The 22,345-nt window shown below is 38.5% G+C and overlaps 1 protein-coding gene across 1 annotated transcript in view; it reads left to right on the forward strand.

Annotated features, from left to right (window-relative positions):
• KIF26B (kinesin family member 26B) overlaps positions 1 to 22,345 on the forward strand; it is a 277,322-nt gene that overhangs the window by 112,117 nt on the left and 142,860 nt on the right. The gene's annotated exons all lie outside the window — the stretch shown is intronic.

Genomic DNA, 22,345 nt, shown 5'->3' on the forward strand with positions numbered 1-22,345 from the left:
TTATCAAGGTTTCACTTTCAGACTGTTTCTGATTTCAGCTTCAGTTCCTGCTGTTCCACTAAACTGACCTGAGAGTCCAAATTCAGCCTTGGAATGTGCTTTATGTTGAATATTCAGACATTATTAAAAGAAATCAATGAGATAAAGTTTAATTTTAAAAATCTTATGGCTGTCTTGATTTATTTGTTAGTAAAATGTTTTGTGAAATGGACATATCACCTAATAAGTGAAATATCAATTATCACTAACAAAAATGGTTTTTTGTACAGAAATGTGCTCTTTACAGAACAGAATCTTTTTAGCCCAGTTGAACCCTTATGTAAGAAAAGGCATTGAAATAATCCTTGTATTTTAATGCTTTTTATTAATTAAAAGATTGACTTGGGAAGAGTAATGAAATAACAGGAGAATAAGCCATTATTATAGCACTTCCAGTCCAATCCAGTGAGAGATCTTGATTTCAAAAAATGGAGTGAACTTTGAGCGGGCACCTCAAGCACTTTCCGATCAGCTGCCTTCCCTTGAGAGAGCCAAACTGTTAGTAATTCCACGTGCTATTTTATTTTAAAGGTAAATGGAAAACTTATAAAGTTGTTGGACTCCATAAATTTGGAAAAAAGACTTTTCCCCTCCGATTTTTCCTCACCAACATGAGGGCTGCATGCATTTGATCAGTGTCATACTGCAAATGAGTCATGTAAAAGGATTAAGAGTAGCATTTTAGAAGATCCAGTTGTTTGAGGCAACTCTGCCATTTTTTCTTTGCACATGAGATGCTGCAATAGCAAATGTGAATGATGACAGTGGTCTTGGTTTGCTGCCCTTTTCAGTTTAACTGCAGGCAATTTAAATTAAAATTGCTGAATGTACACACATGGTAATATCTAGCTGGAGTGCAGATTGGGATTAGCACATATTTTAGCATGAATTGATTTATGAAGATGACTTAACTCATTTGTTCTTCATTGTTTCATTGTTTATGCTGAGAGAATTCATTTGCTCTTAATATACTCTGATGAAATGTAGGAAACTAATTAAATTTACTCAAAATCCCTAGTGTAAATCAGAGCATTTTAAGTAGAACTCTGTTAGCTTCTAGCTGATGTTGTGAATTCTTGGGTGTACTTGGTCCAGCATAAATCTCATGTTTAGACTGTTTATTTTTAAACTGTACTTAGCAAGACAAAAGTGCCTGGTTTAGTTTGGGATATTGCACAATTGGATTAATATCACTTATGTAAGTCAGTTTTGTCCTGGATTTCAAATTACATCATATGCTGGCAATTAAGCAGCTAATTCAAGTCAGTTGCTCACTGCTTGACCTTTTAACAAGAAAATTACCAAGTTGTTTCCCAAACCCAAATCACCAATTTTTGTTTTGCATCTTGTGTGTCGATTTGCATTTCTGTCAAGTCGTGGTAAGAAGTGTAGGGACCTACTTGTACGTGAATTTATAAAATGTGAAGTGGAAGGCAGTGGTTGTCTAACTCATTAAGATGGTGCACTCTTTGTGAAACAGTCCTTTGTACCAACCTATGAATTCTAAACTTTTGTTTTTTATGGTTGTCAGTGGCACATGGAGTAGTCACTACCAGTTATATATGCTTTTTTTTGAATGTGTATCACATACCATGTTTTCACTGTGAGTAAGTAAGAAATTATTACAAAGCCAGAGAAATTTGCCAATGTGAAGCCGAAGTTCAGAGTTGAAGAGTAGAACCTATTCTTTTGAAATTTGAATAATGACCCACAGTATTTCACTCGAACTTCCCTAACAAGCAAAGCAAACCTCAGATGAGGCTCAGATATAAGTCATCCATCATCAGGAAAAAAACCCAATTAACTAAAATACTCTAGTATGGAGGAAATGTCAAGGCATCCATGGAAATTTCGGTTGTAATTACTTCTGAAATATCAGGCATGGATTACTGGGAGCTCATAACTTTTCTGTTCTCAGGCACTACTGGTTCAACAGTGACAGTCACTTGACTGGCCTATAGCTGGCATTGAGCCACGGAGAAGTATCCTAAGGCCACAGTGTCTCTCAGTGTTTTTAAAAACCAGGAGACTTATCAGATGTCTCAATAATTGACTGTTAGGTTTCATGATCTGTAGCTGACAGATTTCCAAAACAGCTAAGAGGGCTGCAACTTCTGTGAATTGTCATTTGTTGGGATATTGCTGCAAGGGAACTTACGACACATCAGCATTCCCATGGGACGGTATGTGAATGCTTTAAAGGAACAGACATTGAAAACTGTCCAAAGTGCTCAGCTGGTAGGCTTATGAATATTAGATGATACAGGTATGAATAATGAATTTCTAATGGTGATTCAGACACAGAAACTGAATTCAATCAATTGTGCTTTTAGTGACAAGCACTAAATTTGCCTTTTTGTTTAGGACTATCACTCATTTTTGTCTCAGATGTGCCTCAATCATGCTAATTTAGCAATATTCTTGCTTCTTACCAGTACACATTCATGATGAGAATAATTCATTTAGTGAATGTGAAATAATGTTAAGATTCTTTACTCATAATGAATCATTTAAAAAGCATTTTAGAAATTTTTTGCATGACTTAACTTCTACCTCCAGTTGGGTCTTTGTCCTAAGAAGCACAGCATTTTTGGGCCTTTGCAGCTTAAGGTGTGACAGCCTCTTGCCTTGTGTCCTCCCAGCAGGATGTAGGAGTGTGCCACCCCAGCTAAGGGATTAGCAGATTCCTTGCCGATAATGCCAAAGAACTGAGGGAAGGGCCTTCTGTCACTTGTTTCCCTGGTGAAGCTTTATCAGGCCAGGGGGCGCAGTAATTTTATTCCTACCTGTGCTGATTTCTACAAGGAGAAAACTTCTGTGACTCTGACTTTAGCTTTGGCCTAACTACTCTGCAAATGAACCTGCCCTTCTGAATAAAAACTCTCTCTTGCGACTGGGCTGTAGAGGTTCAGTAGTCTCTCTGAGGGCAATAGCATGAATTCAAATTCAAACAGAATTCAAAAGTGGACCAGAGTCTTTCTGTGGTCCATGGCAATACATTAAAGTTTTTGGGATCTTGGTGCTGTTCCTTGTTTTTGCCATCACAGTAAACTTGCTTTATTGGAGAGGAAGAACTTTTCATCAGAACAAAAGAGAGACATAAAAGCCCATTTCACTTGAGAGGTAAAAAAACTTGACAAGGAGGAGATATTTTTGGATTCTAGTCTTTAAAGTTGTTTCCTATTGCTAGTCAGGAAGTGTAAGTGTATTTGGAACAAAAAGCCTGCCTCAGTCTGAAATCAGATATAGTCATATTTGGATTAATTGAGCCTAATGGGAATATAGATAATCTTGAAAGTAGCCTGAAAATCTGTTCTAGGGATCATTTTCAATGTCTTTTTGCAACTAAACACTAAAGAGGGCCGCACAATGCTACTGTTGTAGATGTTGCAAGACATGTTTTTCAAACAGAATGTCCAGGTTTTTTTTAAAGCTCTTACATTAAGACAAAATAAGAATAGAAAAACTTAGTTGCATGTATAATGCATACACAGTTACTAAGTGTGGGATAAGCTCAACTTACAGTTATCTTAATTCTTGGAAAAACTGCTGGTGACCATTTCCCCACTCATTCCCCATCCCTTTGTGGTATGGCAGCAGGGGAGGAGGAGGTGAGGCAGTGAACTGTAGCCAAGGGGTACAGTGAATGTTGTGTTCAAAATGCTGCTGAGTATGCCACATGTTTCCCTTTTGTTCCAGAGAATCCTTTTTGAATATTTTAAAAAATTGTCTTGCATGAACTACAAAGCTGATATGAAGACAGTATTTGTGGGGCCCTCTTATTAAAGCTGCTGTGCTGTTTTAAATACTTAGCACTCCAGAAACCCTGGAATCTCATGCCTCCCTGGATTTTTGCATAACTGTGGAAAACTTCATTTAATCACGCAGCTTTTGATGTTTGCTGTTTTTCCTTACAGTTAGTCTATACAATCTTTGTGTATGTGTCTGTTTTAAAGCTCAAAGGAATCTGGAAACACGAGGGCTTTCCCTTAAAGACTACTGTGTATAGTAGGCACACCATTTTAATGTCTTGTCTTGAGTTTTTTGGAGGTCTGGAGCAAGTTTACAAAAATAAATTTTTCCTGGCATTGCAACAGAGAATTTGTCAGAACATGCACAGGAAAAACAGGTAAGAAAAAGAGGCAGCAGCTAGTAGAGAAGGAAATGGGTTGAGGAAGATATTCTTGTTCCACAGAGCCTAGCTTGGGCATGGGGAGGTCCGCAGCAGAAACACTGGATTTGTGTGTGTAGTCTGGCTGTAACTGGTGTAGCTGAAGCGTGCCCCTGGCAGATGTGAGAGCCAGGTCAGCAATCTGCTGTTGATACTCCTGTGACAGGTGGAGGGTCACATCAGGCTGTGCAGGCTCATCCAGGGCATGGGAACTGCGGAGGCCTCAGAGACCTCTCAGGAAAGAGCCAGTGAATATTGTCATATGGTGAAAGCTGCCTGTCTGTGCCTTTCTAAAGAATGTTTTAGTCTGAACAGCAGATGACTCAGATGATGGTGTTTCTTCATGCTGAAGAGTGGTGGACCCAGTTGCTCTTTCAAGCCATGTAGTGGTTCCCTAGTTTGGGTACTGCTTGGGAAGTTCTTGGTATTGAATAGTTGTCACCTCAACAACCTTAAGAGAAAATTATTTTCTGAGACTTGGGTGAAAACATGTTTTGGTTTCTAGCTGTCTGAGCTATGCAGAATCTAACAGGATTTTCTTTCATTAGCTGAACAAACTAAATTTAACAGTTAAATTGTGGTCAGATTCTTGGACATTTTGAAAAACTATATATTAATAACTCTAATCAGAATTTCTGACTCTTTTCCCTCATCCTTATCATATGCTGCATAAGAAATACATAAAAAGAATGTTAAGATAAAAGATCCACAGACTATCTTTCAGCAGGAATGCTGGCAGCAAGTTTGGAAACATCTGTAAATCGTTTCACAAATATTTCTACCTTCAAAGCCTGTCTTGGGCTAGCTCGTGGGGGAAATTTTAATCACAATGATCTCAGTCTTCCTGAAAGACCATGAAACATTTAAAGTTGGCACCTAGGTTTGAGTGCACAACTTCAGTGGCTGATTTTTCATACTTGCTCAACATTCCTCAGTAATGCAAGAGATCTATGTTCATAGTCACTGCTTTTCTGTGCTTCCTGTTGCTGTGAGAGCCCTAACTAACAGGCTGTTTCTGCTTTCTGTTATTGGTGTTATTTTGTGTATATATATTAAATAGTAGTCAAAAGGGAATTGTGACTCTCATGAAGTGAAAGAAATCTGGCAGTTGAGGCATAAGGAATATTCTTTTTCTATGTTCAGTGTAAACAAAATGAAAATATCTTGGTGAGAAAGACTATGTGAGTTACATGCAAGAATAGTCAATGTGTAGTAGTGGAGGCAGTGATCTGATATGCAATGAAAAAATTAAGACTTCAGTGCCACATCTGGATGAGAGAAAACAAAGGTATTTCAATGATCTCTAATTTTGTATGGTAGCTCTATCTTGGGTCCCAAACAATCTCCAGTGACTTTTTTTTTTCTTCAAAGCTGACACATTTCCCACGACACTTTTGTTTGAATCAGTTAATGCCATTTGATTAAAAAACCCCAAATACCTAACAGCAAGATTCCAGGGTAGGTCCATTTCTAACAAGAATTGTGTAGGGTACATGTCTGAAATAATGGTGTCTGAATCTTTGCATATCACATGCTGCCATTATTTAAACAAAAGTTTAAGAAAATGTATACACTCTTTAGACCTGGGTTGGAAATCTGGTTGAGATATGTTTTAGTTGCCACTGGGCTGTGAACAAATGCAATTTAAATCTTTATGCCTATTGCATCCACTATATGTTGGTTGCAGGTTGTTAGCTTGCATTCACATCTTAAAATACAGATAATAGACCTTGATTTTTAAAGAGGGTTTGGGGAGGCACCCATGGAGCTATAAAAAAAATAAGCTAAAACTACCCTGGATTATTGTAGAATACTATACTTGCAGGGGTGTGCCATCTGCTTTGCCTCAAAGCATGTAACTGATGTAAAGGATGTAAATCTTCCTCATGTTCCTAGTATCAAAGTAATCCACCTAAGGTAAACAACTCTGTATGTTTAAAGTTAACAAATGTAGTTTTCTGGTCTAAGCATATTTTTAAATATATCTATTTAGAAGAATCTAAAGGAAAAGATGACTATCCAGGAACAAATTATTTACCGTTGAACAGAGAAATTCAAATTCCAGCCTGTGAAAGGTATGCTACTTTGATACTATGTCTTTATTGAAATATGCTACACCTGCTTCTGTGTGCTGCACGAGTTGAGTGTTTTCTGACCTGCACTTGCCCCACATATGGTTCGTTCTGTACTGATGGCAATGATAATGACTAAATAATGCTGTTATTGAAGCAGTCATCAAGATTTGCAGTTTCTTGTGTAACTAGCCTTTCACAGTTTTGAGAAAATTTGCCCCTTTCCTCCCTTTTTCTTTGTAAAGTTTTGAGATACAATGTTTCTCTATGATGCAATGAATATCTGGTTCTGTAAAGCAAAGGACACATTCTGTGGAATTTTTTATGCTTAAGAGATTATTTAAAGATGGATGTCTTGTCTCCTAAGTATAATTGATTACATTATTTTTTTAGGTATACATTGCCTAAAACTCAGAATCCCAGATTTTTTCTGATTCGTGGAGGAATCAGTGGTATTTAGTTATTAACTTTTGTTTCTGTAAACTTATATGTTGCACCATTTAAATTTTTACTTAGATACACAAATTTGACCTTGATGTCTGGAATTCTTTTGTCCTATTAATTTTTATATAATCAGTTGTGTTCAGTTTTTAAATTAAAAATTGCATCTTTGAATACAATGCATTTATGTACACTTTTCCCTCCTTTTTTTCTGACTGCTTATTTTCTCAAGTACAAATCCATGAAAATGCATGATAACCAAAGACCCATTTACCTAGTAAGCAAACCCCTTCTGTCTCTCTTGAGATCCTAGTCAACAGCTGATTATATTACAGTGAAAAGGGCCAGTAATGCAAACACCTACTTAATCTACTTCATGCAGTGTAAATGCTTTGTAGAAGCTTTTAAGTGTTACCTAGCCTCCACCAAGGCAGAAGGAGGTAACCAAGACACTTCCTGTCTTCAGTAATTAGCAATGGCCTTTGTCCCATGTTCTGAGATGTTCCCTTAGCTTAAGGTTTGCCTTGTCTATTTGTACCCCACTGATTGCTGCTGTTACAGATAAGAGGCTTTAGACCTGTAAATGACTGTGCTGGCCCATTCTTGCTGCAGCTCTCATGTCTTAGATGCTGTGTACCAATAAATGCTTTGCAGGCAGGGAAGAGAATGGGATAATCTGACACTGAGGCCCTGATTATTTTAGTGGTTTGTTAAAGAAGGAGGTAATTTTTCATGGATTTGTGTTCCTAATCCTTCTAGGTAATTTCAAGCATTAACTACAAAAGTACCTAGGTGTACGGAAGTCGAGTTCCTGCTGCTCTCCATACACCTTGCTAAAACAGAGGTAACTTCTTTTCCATTTCTTGTCACATCTTGTGATTTCCTGCTGATTTCAACAGATTGGAAAGGGGGAGGCTAATTAAGCATAGGTTTTGTCTTCTAATTTCTAACAGGGCTTTTTGAGTGCCAGAATGCTTGCTACTTGCACATCCATTCCCTGTATTGATTTAGAAAAACTTAAAAGGAACTAAGGCTATTTCCTTCTTCAACATTGCCTTTCCCTGAAACCTGACATGTACATTGAGAAAAACTGCTAGCAGCCTATGCAGTAATCCCTCAGCACCTGTTACCAATGACTCCTGGTGTTCAATCTTGCTTTTTACTCTTAGGGCAGTGGAAATGAAAATGGTCAGCATTAATCTTTTGTCTTTTACTATAGTTGTGACTGCCAACCATAGTATAGGAAACCTCATGTTGATTTACTGTTTTGCATATTTCTTGCTTCCCTTAAACCTTGACATAAGAGTTCTGATTTACAGTGTCTCTATCTTGATTTGTGGGGTGAGAAAGATGAATTGATGTAGTTGCATTGTCTATAGCAGAAAATTATATGCACCACAAGTTGGTTTTTTCTCTCTGTTTTTAAAAACATCAAAATAACCTTTGCTCAAAGAGATCATAAATCCATAGTAATGAGACTTTTTCCTAAACATCTGGAGTGGCAAACTCTTATTCTGATAATTTCTTTCCTGTAACAAGTACGCTTTTAGTGCTGCCCTAGCAGCCTTCAAATTCAGCTGTGCTTTACCTTGTCTGTAGCATTCTCCATCACATGCTCAGTCAGTGTTTTCTGAACCTTGAGAGCAATCTGTTCAACTGCTGAATGACTGGCTTTTCCTTAAAATTACCAAGGAATACAGGCCATTTTAGTTATCCTTGCTTCTAGAACAAAAACCCAATAAGAGAATGTGCTGAAATGTTGAAGTATCTGTTTATTGCCACATAATCTAAAATTAGGTAGACAACTGGCAGTTGGGCTTGTATATATTCATGCCTGTGATGTGCATATAAACTATAAGGCCACAGTGCCCCTGTACAAATGGCTAGGTGGCTTGTAGCAAACAGAGATTTAGAACCTCTTTGCTCAGCTGTAAATTGAATATGATGCCCATCTCACAGCTGCTGTTGGCATATTTCGGTCAAATTCTTGGTCTCTTCTGAGGGACTTAAGTTCAGGAATACATGAATGCGTTGCATGCAGGACAGGGACTCCAGAGCTTTCTGCCACAAATCTTGATTTGACAGTACTGGTTGCCTTTCAGAAGACAGACCTGTTAAACAATAAAACAAGAAATGAATGTACACATTCATAAGTAATTACAGGAACATTGCAACAAACAGCCACAATTTTCCCTGTGAATGCATTTCTTGAGATTTTGTGAGTTTGGACCTTTAGGGATTTTTGTATGATTGGGGAATTCTAGAGGCCTTTCCTTCAAGTATATTTTCTGTTGTTTAATAAAGAATTTTCAATGATATCTTCAAAGTACTTACAGGGTCTGTCTCTTCAGCTGTCTATTTTCAGGTAATCAATAGACTTAATTTCTTTAATATCTCTTGTTCTTCTGCACAAATTTGGGCAGTGGATTAAAATCTCCTCTTATGGTAGAGTCAGAGACTCATGTGGGTTGTATATTAGTACATTTTTTTTAATAACCAGGCTAAAGAACTACTGCTGCTAACTAGTGATGTCATCTTTGGTTTTATCAGAAGACAGAAAATACAACATTAGCAGAAATTACGGCTGATTTTTTTTTCTGAATACCTCTTTGTAAATCCTTTCCTACAACAGCATCAACCTTGTATTAAGACGCAACTACTTTAATGAGCTATATTATGGTGAGGAAATACCTGATTTGTTGTGCTAGGTGAGAGATGCTTGAGTTATGTCCAACTACCTATTTCTAAAATCTGCAAGATAGCAATGTTCAGAGATTCCCAAGGGCCTCATGGCCTCTAGTTCAGATCGCTTAATTAGCCTTAGGCTTTCTGTTTGAAACTTGCTTATTCTGATTTATTTTGGTTCTCTCAATGGAGTTTGTGCTCCAAAGCTAGCATTTCTATCAGCCTGAACTATTTGCTGTCATGAGTGAGATGGAAACCATCAGGAAAAAAAAAAATTGAATCTCTGAGTTATGAGTCTTAAGATTGTGTAGGACAGATTTGCATAATGAAAGCTGAAAAAAGCATTCCTATGATTTCACAAGTTAAAGAGAAACTTTTTGTATTACAGAAGTCATGAAATAATGTTGAGGGTTGATAGAAATAAGAATGTATGTATCTTTTCCATCAAGCAATTCATGGAGATGGGACCAGAAGGAAGGAAAAATAAACTCTGAAGAGGAAATAGAAGTATTTCCCTAAATCATGAAATTCTGAGAACACCAGAGAGGTAATATGCAACTATTTAAGGCAATTCTACCTTTATTGCCTATTCAAGAGTTTAGTAGAACTGTCTAGGTCCCCACAAAACATACTGGACATTATGTTGATGCAGGGCAAAGAGGAAAATTCCTGTGATGGGATACAACAAGAAAAAAATATTGCCAATTAGTTAAGATTATGGAAAACATATGTTGGTAATACTGGCTTGAAATGTTACTTCTGAGGTGATTGCATGTTCAGTTAATAAAGTACAACTGATACAATACCATCTGGATATATCTCACTGAGCTGTTTGGTTTAACACCCTGTGAATTCTTGATTAATACAATACAGCAATATGAAACAAACTGGGAATGCATGAAATAGATGAAACTAGATTAAATTCTGTATCGTGTTAAATGACTCTGCTACTGCTGGGAATCAGTAGAGATACAGAATTCCATAGAGCATTAAATGGAAAAATGTTGTTTAACCTTTCAAGTGGTGTTGGGAAGATGGCTAGTAACAGTGGTCTGTGCCAGCCACAGGGATCAAATGTAATGTCATAAAACCAGCAGTAAAGAATATTGACCATACTGATGGAAAAGGGACCACTGGACGGAGAAGTGGCTATTGGAAAAAGATCTGTGTCATGATTTTAGTTGCATATGGGCTTACAGTGGGGCACTGTGGCCAGGAGGGCTAATGCAACTCTCAAATATCTAAGAAGAACATATGAAGAGAGGCTGTGAAGAATTAGATTTGCATCAGAAGTAGATATGGCCACAGATAGAATACTCTGTTTAATTCTTCTGTCCACAGTCAAGAAAGATGTTGAAAAAATGGAGAAGGCTCTGTCTGGCCCTCAGATGATTAACAGTTTAAAAACCGTGCCTTCAAACAGCTTGACTTTAGTTTATCAAACAGATTTACAGAGAGATGTGTTGACAGTGTGCAGGGAACCTCTACAGGGAACAGAAACATGATACTGAAGAACTTGAGTCTAGCAGACAAAAGCATGTCGGGATGTAATGGCAGGAAGCTGGATCCAGACAAATTCTGAATGGTAGTGAAATGTGTATGTTTAGGAAGTACATTTAGTAAAGGGCAATGACCTGCTGAAGTGAACAAGGGGAGCAAACAACAAATAGTTTTCTTTTGGAGTCTGTTTTTAAAAGTAGAATTGATATTTGGAAAAAAGAAAAAGCTGAAGGTAACCACAATTTGTGTGGGCTCTAAGAATTTCATATAGGGAAGATCCATTGCTTTTGCTATGTGGGAAATTGCATTAGAGAGTTGTAATTGTTGCACTTAACAATCTGGGAAGACATATTCACTAGTGTGTGAAGGTGCAGCAACAAGGAAAAGTATTTCTTCTGCTCTTTAGACAGCAACACTGTAAGAAAGCATGAGAAAAATTTGCCATGAAGAAAGGAGTAAGCAATTCTTTTTCTTAATTTGTACAGGAATTATTTAAAAGTAAGTATTTTAATTGTAAGTATTTTTTTATAGATGAACTTCAGAGGGTTTTTCTTGCTTGTTTCTGTTAAACTGCCATTATCTGATTTTAATTTCTGTGCTTTTATGAAACACGATGTGGAAATCTTTGTTTTCTCGTAATTTCTCTGGGCACACATCTGCTGCAGTGGTGCATTGTTTTCCTGTTCCTTTGAAATTCTATCTGTTTCTTGTCTGTTACAGAAAGTACTTCAGTGTATATATCATTAGGGGAAAAAAAAGAAAAAGCCTTCCTAAAGTTATAAAGGTTTTGCTTCTTCCTTTGCCTCTTGGATTGAGTATGTCAGTCAAAAAAGGTGATGGTTGTTTCACTCCTGACACAAGTATATGCGTAAAAATCATGAGAGTGGGAAAAGAGCATCCTAATATTTTGACATATAAATGAAGAGTAGAGTTTAGCAGTGAAAGCTGAAATAAAAGCGTATTGTATCTGAAGGCAAATACTTCAGGGTGAATATCTATGCTTGAAAATTACTGAATTGAAAAAAAAAGGCAAACAAAAAACCCCTACCAAAACAAATCCCAGCTGTTCAACTTGATGGCTCATAAAATCTGAATAAAGTCCTTCAAGAGCTTTTTTATAGGAAGATAGTACTTTTTGTATGCATAGTTATGGTAGCATCTGGTTCCCATCTTTGGGAATTCAGAGACTCCACAGGCACCAACACACTGTCTGCTGCAGAGAAGCTCTACAACACAGATAAATGCTGCAGACGAGTGTGCAGTGTGTAACGTGATGTAATTGTCTGCAAGCTGGAAAGATGCTGGGGAGGAGGCAAAACCTGAATCAGTAAATTTTGATTGACATAAGACCTAGGAGCAGCCCTGGCATAAAATTTCCTTTATTGACCTGTGAAGAGTGGACTGATAAGCTGGCAACACCTGAGTCAATAAGATTAATCAGTCAAAGGTAAGCTAGGCATACCTAAGGCTAGAAGGGCTGGACAGTTTTCACAGAAGCTGTGTCCTTCACAGAGGATTCAAACAGGAGGATCAGTAAACTAATTGTCCACAAAGATGAGCAGGAAATACAAAGGGTCTTTTATGAATGATCTTACTGAATTTAGTATCAATGAGAAAGGAAATCAGCATTTGTCTCAGGTATTTCTGGCTCATCACTTGTCCTTCTAAAGCTGCCTTCTTTCTAAAAACAGGACCTGTGTGTAAGTAGTAATCACACTATCCACATTATGTGAAATTGTAAGAGTAATTAAATAAATAAGAGTTTATTGCACATTGTTGATGTCTAGTATCACAGAAAGCAAAATCTTCAGGTTATCTTGAACATGGGCACAGACACAGCACTGAGTCTTTACATTTATATTGTGCTCAGCACATTGTTTTCACTTGATGAATAGTAGGAATGTGAAAATAGAGAGAACATGTAAAAATTTTGCATCTCTTATGGCCAGTGATGGACTCAACCTCAAGGAGAGTCAAATCCAGTATGCCTTTGAGTACAACTCTGTGCTTGAATGAAGCTTTCCTCCGTGATGGGACACAGATTACACACACACAGACACACACACACATATATATACATGGACAAAGTGATCACATATATATGTTGTGCCTGAGGTAACCACACTATATTGTATGAATGTACTGGAGCTGTATAGTGACCAAGAGATTTGTGCACTTCTTCAGGAAACTGAAGAACCTGGTCCTTGGCATCCCTGAACCTGAAAAGAATGAAAAACGACAGCTCTTGCAACTCAAAAGAATGTCTTTAAATACTAATCAGGGGTAGAATAGGCACTTTCTCTGGCATTAACAGTAATGTCAGGTGAGAATGCTTCACTGTGGAGGGAGGAGCCCAGGATCCACAGGGCCACTGGTAGTGAGTGAGAGGAAACAAGCCCTTCCTTAGATGTGGAGAGCAGGGTTCAGCCGGTGCTGTAGCTTCAATTCTCTTCTTCCAGCAGCCACATCTAAAAGAAAAGAGAGGTGCTGGCCCTAATTGGTGACTAGACCCAGCAAGAAATTCGTGGCTGTGACTCTGCTTTCCACACAGGTGCCTAGTTTTGACCTACAAAAAGAGCTGTGGTCTAGGAAAAAGACATAGTTTCAGAAATGTCTGACTTCAGTGCTCCCTGTGGGTCAGTTTATATGTTTGCAGCACAGGAAGCTGGGGTGGCATTAAGCCAAGTGCCCTAATCTTCTCTCTGTATAGAAATTAGGTACCTAACTGAGATTTTAACTTCCCCATTAATAGAGTTGCTAAGAAATTGCCATGCATAAGGATGGCAACTTCACCTAGGCTGAAGTTTACACCTGGATATGAAGAGTATGTACAGACTGAAAGTTTCAGGTTTAGCTTGCCCTAAAAATGACAAGTACCTTGTGTATGCAAAGCAGTATATTGCTAAAAGAAAGAATTCAAGGTTGCTGAAGAGGTCAGGTTTCCAAGAGCAGTGAGATGAGAATAATTCAGAACCATTTTCAAAAACTATTGAAGTGCTTTTGAGCTTAAGTTACAGTGACTACCACTGGAATCCAGACACCTGCAGACATAAGTAACTTTTGAAATGGTACCTGTGAAGCAATCAGAGCTTTTTCAATACTTTCAGGAGAGAGCTCTTATAGATGTGCTCTGACTCAGATTTATCTCTGGTTTTGCCATAAAGCACTATACTTGTATTTTGGAAATTATGTTTACATTTAATTCCAAACAAATCACTACACTTAAACCCCAAACACATTATACATTATGTTAGCTCCAAGGGACAAAATCCTAAATGAAAACAGATCCTTTTATTTTTCTTCATGCCAGCTCTTTGTTTAGCAGCATGGCAATTGCACATACATATTCCAGATGTTCATGGAAACAGAATTCCTCTTTAATTTACAGCAGAATCTGGTTTTATCTCTTGCTGGCTTTGTATTTGTCAAACAAATTTTTAAAGCCTTATACAAAAATATCTATAGCAGTATTTTGCATGCTTCTTAAAAGGTTAGTAAAATCAAAGAAAAATTCTCATTGGAAGACATACCTGGAGGTCATCTTGTTCTCCCTGCTCAGAGCAGGTCCAGTTACATCAGGTTGCTCAGGGGTGTGTTTCATGGAGCTTTGTATCTCTGGATGGACTTTCTAATATTCTGAGGCCAGGTTCCAGTGGCTGACTCTCCTTGTGGTGGAAAAAGGTGCTCTTTACGTATAATTTGGTTTTCCCATGTTGCATTTTGTGTCTTTTGGCTCCCATTCTGTCCTTTTGCACCTCCAAGAGGGATTCTGGCCCCATCTTCTCTAAATCCTCTCCTCAGCTGTAGACAACACCAAGAGATCACCTACTCAAGACTGAGTAAATCCTGTTGTTGTGACATCTCTTCCCACATTGCATGCTCCAGCTCCTCACCATCCTGGATGTTCATCTTAGTAAAAAGAGAGATCATTGTCTTGTTGGAGAGAATATCTTGGAGGTGTGCCTTCAGCAAGGTGCGGTTCTAGATCTATCAACTGCTTATATGGGAGCTCCATATGCTTTGCAGTTTAGCTTGTCCTGGGACTGGACTTAAAAATCATGCTCCAAATCTGAATTTTGAAATTCAGGTTTTAATCTCTGACCCTGTCTTTATTTTCCATTGCTTTTACCTGAGCAATACATAGTTAGGAGAGACTGAACTTATTAAATATTTGTTAAGAAGATGTGTGATTTCAGATGTAGTAATTTCTATAGCTAGTGTTTTATTTCCTCTTTTATTAGTGAATATGGGCAATACTGTGGAACACCCATGGCAGATCACTCATATTTGCTTTGCAAAGTCCTTGGCTGGAAGTCAAACAGCCTTGACAGCTGAGCCTCTGTTTCGCATGCTCAGGAACTATTAAATATTGATGTTTCTTGGAAAAAGCCATCATTGCAGATTGAGCCGATTTGGGCACCACATGACTGTGTGTGTAGGCCACAGAAGGATTTTTCCCTGGAGAGCTTTTCCAAGCAGGCTGCAGCTGTGGGCTACGGAGGATGAAGGTTCAGATAATGCCAGGTCTTTTCAGGTGCTGCCAGGGGCAGCCCTGGGCACTGGGCTCCTCCCTGGGCTCAGGCTGAGGCCAGGCAGGGCTGTGGGCTGGGCTCAGTGGGACCCATGGCAGGGCAGGGCCGTGGGAGCTGGAGCTGCCATGGGTGTGGGGCTGGAAGGCGCTGCAGAACTCCAGTGCAGGCTGTGCAAAGGCTTCTCCCCTGTGAGCTGCCTCGTGGGGGCCTCGGCCCTGGTGGAGCTAAAGTTTAGCAAAGCCTAGGATTAGGATTAGAAGGTGTAAGCCTAGAGCTGCATCTGTCATGGGGCTGCAAAAAGGCTGCAAAAGCATGGAGCAGTCTGCACAAAGATTTCTCCTCGGTGATTTGTAGAGAAATTTGGCTGAGGATCATGTTAATACAGGGGATGAGAGGAATTTCTGCATTGCCTGCAAAACTCACTGTACTGTAAGCACCTACCAGGTTCTCCAAGCAATCTTGTGTTCATAGCCCCTGGGAAACACACTGGTACATAGACCTGTCTGAACTGTAATTTTTTGCTGGACTGCTCAGTTTGTTCAGCACTCTTTATTTTTATACTGGAACTAGTATATTTTCAAATTTTTTTGACTCCCACTCTTGAGGGTCATCAGAGATGAATACAGGAGTGACACTCATTTCCCTGGATCTTATCATATTGACAACTAACTAGCACTGCTTTGTTTTTCTTACTGCTTCAGCTACTAGTCAGAGGAGGAATAGAGAAGAGAAATTCAGGCCAGACACACAATTCATTTTGCATACAAACCACAGAAAAACAGCAGCAAGCGCTAATTATATTTTTTGAGTTGAGCGCTAAGTGTTTATGTGTTTGTTTGTAAACAGAAAATTTCCCTCACCCTCATGTATTTGAAGACACAAAGATGGTACTGGAATATGCAAATACATATTTGTCTATAAATTATCCTCAGGATTTCCTCCTAAGTATGGGTATCAGGATAGGAGTTTAACTTGCCTGATCAGTCTCTCTTGACTAGTTGAATCTGCTGACTGTTAGTCAACATCTGCCATGGTAAGCACGTGAAAGAAAGTATGTTCAAAGTGGTACAGTGCTCACAGAATTTCCCTGTTCACTCTCAGTTCTCTTCTTCCTCACTTCCTTCAGGACAAATTGTGTTTGTGCTCACCTTTGCCTTGATGCAGGACATCTGCATCTCCTTCATATGCTGTGAGGCTTTACACTCTTGTTTTCCATCTTCTCCCCACCCACTTCTGCAAGGACCTCTCTGCTCTGCCAAGTGGATCTGAGTTGCTGTGTCAGCACTGGACAGGGAGCTTTAAGGTAGATGGTGTTTGGTTTTGACCTGCAGCTTCTACAATTGAGTTCTTTACTGTGTTTTGCAAACTCCTCTACTATTTTGAAAGCACACTGTTGCTCATGGTGATCCATTTATGCACTTGGCAAAACAGCAGCATATCAAAATTAATAAAGAGTAATTAATAAAGAATTAAAAGAAGGCAATGTAATTAATGCCAATCAGCATGAACCTGTGGAAAATAGCACTTGTCAAAATGACTTGTAATCTCATCAAAAAGAAATATCAAGTAGAGTTGATTAAATATAATTGCATTGATGAGAAATTGGTAGTTGATGACTTAAGTCTACTGGGTGTGTAAAGACAGGCAAAGGCTAGGGAATAAAGAAAGGCTGAGAGTTGAAATAAGGTCTTTACTCTGGAGATAATTAACCATTGCAGTTTGAAGACTGGTAAAAGCTAATTAATGGTGATTTCTATGAATGTGTAATGCAGATCTGTGGCCTATATAAGAGAGCAACTGTGGTGACCATTGCACAAAAAAAGGAAAGAGAAAAAAACCCCTACATAGCCACATATTTGCTTGCTGCCACTTTTTATTTACATGATATAGTACCGTAATGCACCATTTAAATCTGTGGGAAGACATTGGTCAGAGTATGACATGGTGTTCAAGCTTCGTCTCTTTGAAAACAGGTACAAGAGGTGTTTTGCCTTAGTTTGAACTTCAGTGAAATTGAGCTGGGAGATTCATGGAGGTTCCTTTAGGATGCAGTTCCTTCCTTTCTATGCCCTTATTCTAAGGTTTAGAATAAGGGCATAGAGTTCATAAGGGCATTCTAGGGTTCAAATTTTAGGGTTTGTAATTTCCTTCTGACTAGTTTCCTACATCATGTTTTAGTATCCCTTAATCATCTCAGTTGCACCAATTTTGATTATTTCAAGAGCTTTTGAAATAATCCCTTTCTTCCACCTTCTTATCCAGTCCTTGCCTACCTAGTGTGGTGCAAAAAGGTCAGTTCTGATGAATTTTTTTTTTTTAACTTAAATCCCTTTCTCAACAGAAATAGTCCTGAACAGAATCTTGTCTTTGCATTAGTGTGAACCCAGTTAGAAGACCTGCCATGAACAAACAGGATAATTGGTCTGCACAAATTGCAGACTCTTAGTGAGGCAAGAGGAATCTGAAACACAAGCTGTAATGTTTAAATATACCTAGTGATAAGCTTGCTTTGTTGTTTTGTTCTGTGTGATTGCCTTCTACTAAAGGCTTCTGAGGAAAAGGCATAAGCAAAGTATGCTCTTGGCTGTGCTTTCAGTCTTTTGGCAAGCTCAGCACCTCAGTACCACACCACTCAGGATGGTGGGTGTTAGTAGTTTTTTTACCCCACTGTGATAATGTGTATGCCTTCTACTTATCTGTAATATGAGCAGCCTCATTCAAAAGTTCAGAGAGAAAAAATATTTGCCTGTCAAACATTTTGTCAGTTTTTGAAGCTAGAAATAATGCAAAGCCTTTCTTTACTTCTGGTTTTAATAAATCTGACAGACTGAAGGCTCTCAGAAGTATTAAGCCTGCCTTTAACAAGGCTCTTCTGCTTCTCTCACATTTCCACATGTTGTCCCCCACCCACTTTGTCTCCCTCTTGTTGATACCTGCATTATCCAGTCATCACAGATTATTTGTGACAGTACATGGATAAATACTGGAGAGTGATCCAGTTCCCACTGAGACCAATATGAGTGTTAATATGATGGAGGCTGGGTCAGGTTCTTTGTTACGTGTCTGATAACTGTTGGGTGATATTTATCACTTTTGAAGTGACATCAACAGATACTGCTCTTCTTTGGGAAAGATAACCTTAGCTCATGTCTTCATCTTTCTGGACCAAGTTTATTTGTGGAGAAAGCAGGCTTTAGCTCTACAGAAACTTTTTAAAAGAGCACTCTGTGAGGCATAGTTGATAATTAACTTGATGTCAGACAAGGTAGTTTAGATAATAAAATAAGAAGAACTCATACTCATTAACTCTATATTCCTATTAAAATGAAATCTATTTTCTCCCTCTCTTTTTCTTTTTGGCATTTGGATTATAAATTCTACACAATGTCATGGACCAATGGACAGTCATCTGAGTGCAGCTTGCTCTGAATAAATGATGCTGAACAGCATTAGGCAAGTCTTGTTCCTTTACAGAGATAATTTTTAATTTAAATTTTGTTTGAACTAAAAAACAGAAACAGGAAAGGAACTAATTAAAAGTATTAGCAGGTATTTCAGTTGGCATAATCTGTCAGTTAGAAAAAGAAAAAATCTATCCGCCACAGAATGTTCTGGCACATTTGTACTGAAAGCCTTTGTGTTATGATCTTGATTGACAACTGGAGGGGGAAGGAGTTACTTAATCAGTAGTATCAAATCAATACTTTTTGCACAATGGCATTCTGAATAGCATTAGGGGAGCTCCTTTCTCTGTTAAATAAATGTTAGCTCGGTGTTTTCTTAATGCATGGTTTCCATCACATATATTTAATGCTGTTGACACACTTCTCTTTGCTTTTCTGCTCCTCCTAAGTGTCTCTGAACCAGTGGCCATGGAAACTCTTACCTGCTGTACATTCGGTTACCTCCGGCACTGCCTTCCTAGGGCTGCTTGCTAATGAGCATCATTTGCTGGTTCATTTGTACAAGGTCATTCTTAATTTCCTTCTGGCTTCAATGCCAGCTCAGCATTGAAGAATCTCAGCATTAACATCCCTTGGGTGTTTTTTTTCTTTTGGTCTAGGAGAAAAAAATTGAATAAATACATATTTAAATATAAATAGTACTTTGTTTAGCATTTAGCTGATGTGTCATCTTGCCAGTTTGTTATTTATTTATTCATCCTGTAATTATTGAAATATGAAATTTTACCAATTTGTGGCTCTGCAACTACCTGTCTGGGTCCTTCCTGTATGCATTCTAGTTCTGCAGGCAAGATCTTAAAAATACTATGGATTTATTACTGTCTTTCTGTCTATGGGCTGGTGTATGGTGCACAGTATTATTTGCATATGATTATATAGTTCTGCCCTTGTTGTTAATACATTAATTGTGTGTCATTGTTCTGCTGGCTGACAGAGCCCTATCTGGCTTGAGCTCTATCTGAGGGCAGACTAGGCAGCCCTGTCTGTATTAGCCTGGCTTTCACAGAGCCTCCCCTCCACAGTGATGAAGGGACTGACTGAGCAGCAAGGAACCATGGCCAGAATTGCTGAATAGTTGAACCTGGTTTGCTTTTCAGAAATGTGCTATCTTGGAATTAAGACTGAAAATACTAAGTCCCATTTAAAGGCCTATTAGCATTATGGAACCTATAAAGCCACATGAGAGAGAGGTTTTTTTGGCCCAAACATGCCAGTTTTCTTTCCTCAGGAAACAAAGAGCTGTGTGCACACCTGTTGCACAAAAGCAGGGGCACAAGGCTGCTCACCTACCCCAGAGCTCCCTTTGGCACTGAAAAAATGAGTCACAAACGACACAGTTTTCTTTCAGCTTGAGCAGTGTAGGTTAGCAGTGGGAGAATAATAATCTTGTGAATTTGAAAGCAGAGGTAATTTGCTCATGGTAAGTGGAGGACAGTTAAAAAGCTGCCTCTTTTATACCAGCATTTCAGAGTGAAAACTGCTGGAGGGTTCAGGGTTTACCCATCTGGATTGATATGCAATGGAATTAAATGGTGCTTATAACACCTTGGTAACTTGTCCATTTGTTGCATGGGATATTTGTTTGAAGGTTATTTACTGGGCTTCCTTCTCCAGTCACTTCATTGCCAACTCAAAAATTACTTATGCAGCCCTTTAAGAGGAATAAGAAACCACTTTAGGAAATTCAGTTCCTAAACTGTATTACAAGTAGTTGAGTGAGACTTGCTGAATGATCTAGTTGTGACAGGATCATGGAACTAATTAGTAATTCTGTCACAAATGACACAACAGCTGGAGAAAGCAGCACTGAGAAACTGGTTATGGGTTAAATATTTCTTATCTCTAAACCTGAAGTTTTATGAGGTGATCAGGCTCAGTTGTCACTGCTTTGTGAGAAGTAGAAATGGTGTTTCTGAAGCAAAGAGAAAGGCAAATGAAGGGTAATAGTAACACTTGTTTTTATTGGATCTACAGGGAAAACTGCAATTTTACCTCAAACCCCCAAAATTTTCAATTTAATTAGTAGCAGAAACCGATTAATACCTCTTGGCATGTCCCATGGTGGTGTGTATGCTGTGTGCTTTCATTGTAATGTTCAGTCAGGGATGTTACACTTTACTAACAGCTAAACAAACTGTGTAAAAGAGAGTGAGACTTGACTAGTTTGTGAAGTTACTGCATAAAAAGGCCCAATACCCTTGCCAAAGAGAGGGACACATTTCAATGTATGCATAATGTCTGTTAAAAAAAAACAAACAGCAAAGCAAACAACCTATGGTAAACATTTCATATTTGTAAGGATGGACAGTGTCTGGAACGGAATGTCTGAAGTATAATCTGTGTTTTAAAGAATAGGCATGAAATGGAAAACAACTCCAATGTGCTGCTACTTTTGTCCTGTTTTCTGTCCATAGATGGTGATGGAATACTTCTACAATGTGCCAGTGCTGGCACACCACCCCATTCCAATCACCATCAAAATAATCAAAAGAAGCATTTGACTCCTTGTCAAGTAATGGTTTGGAAAAGATCTTCTTTCTATCCAGAGGGTGTCTAAAGATTTGTTTTAAAGGCCTATAGGAAACCACAAATATATGAAGGACCAAGCCATAAATAATAAAAGCTGTGGGTTTTTTTCAGAGTAATGAGTCTTTCAAAGACAAAAAGCAATTGCAGAAGAGTGGGTTGTAAGTACAAAGCACTGTGTTTGTTTCTCTTTGTAATGATTGCTGTCTTAGCACTGAGCCATGTTAGCAGAAAGTTGATGAAGCACCAAAGCCAGTGATAGAGGAGGGAGTACAATGCTAGAGTCAGGGGAAGGAAAAAAAAATGCTTAAAATCTGCAGGGGGAGGTGCTGAGGGCAGTTTTCGGTCATGAAATGGCCAGTGTCATGTCGATTGCTATGGATTAATTTTGCTAGTGGGGGTCCTTGGGTTGAGGCCCAGCTACTGCTGCCAGTCACAGCCACACCTTGGTTGTACTGGGCATTGGAGAAGCATCTTCTCTCTAGGAGCATAGGTTCACTGTGATCGAGAAGTAGCCATTAAGGATATTATTCATTCACTCAAAGACACATAGTTAGAAAGGAGATAAAATATTGAAAGGTCTCTAACTGTTCTTCCTGAGATCTTCTCCTTTCCTTGCAAATCTTTTAAAGTTAGCTGCTTATCCTCCTACTCATAAGACACAGTCCAAGCTGCTGCGCTTGTTCACATGATGATATTAGGATCTTGCTTAGGCATCTACTGCCAATTGTTTCTAACTCTCTCTGTAGATCAAAGTCTTTCATACATTGACTTCCACTGCATCCTACATTCTGGATTTTCTGAAGGAAAAACCTGCATTTGAAGAGACTGGCATTTCTTCAGTAGGTAGCTCTTTTCTCTTGTTTTACGAAAGAGCCTGATATTCTTTTTAAAGTATCTTTGGTGTTTTTTTTC

The sequence above is a fragment of the Molothrus aeneus genome, chromosome 3 (genome assembly GCF_037042795.1).
Source record: "Molothrus aeneus isolate 106 chromosome 3, BPBGC_Maene_1.0, whole genome shotgun sequence".
NCBI classification, from domain to species: Eukaryota; Metazoa; Chordata; class Aves; order Passeriformes; family Icteridae; genus Molothrus; species Molothrus aeneus.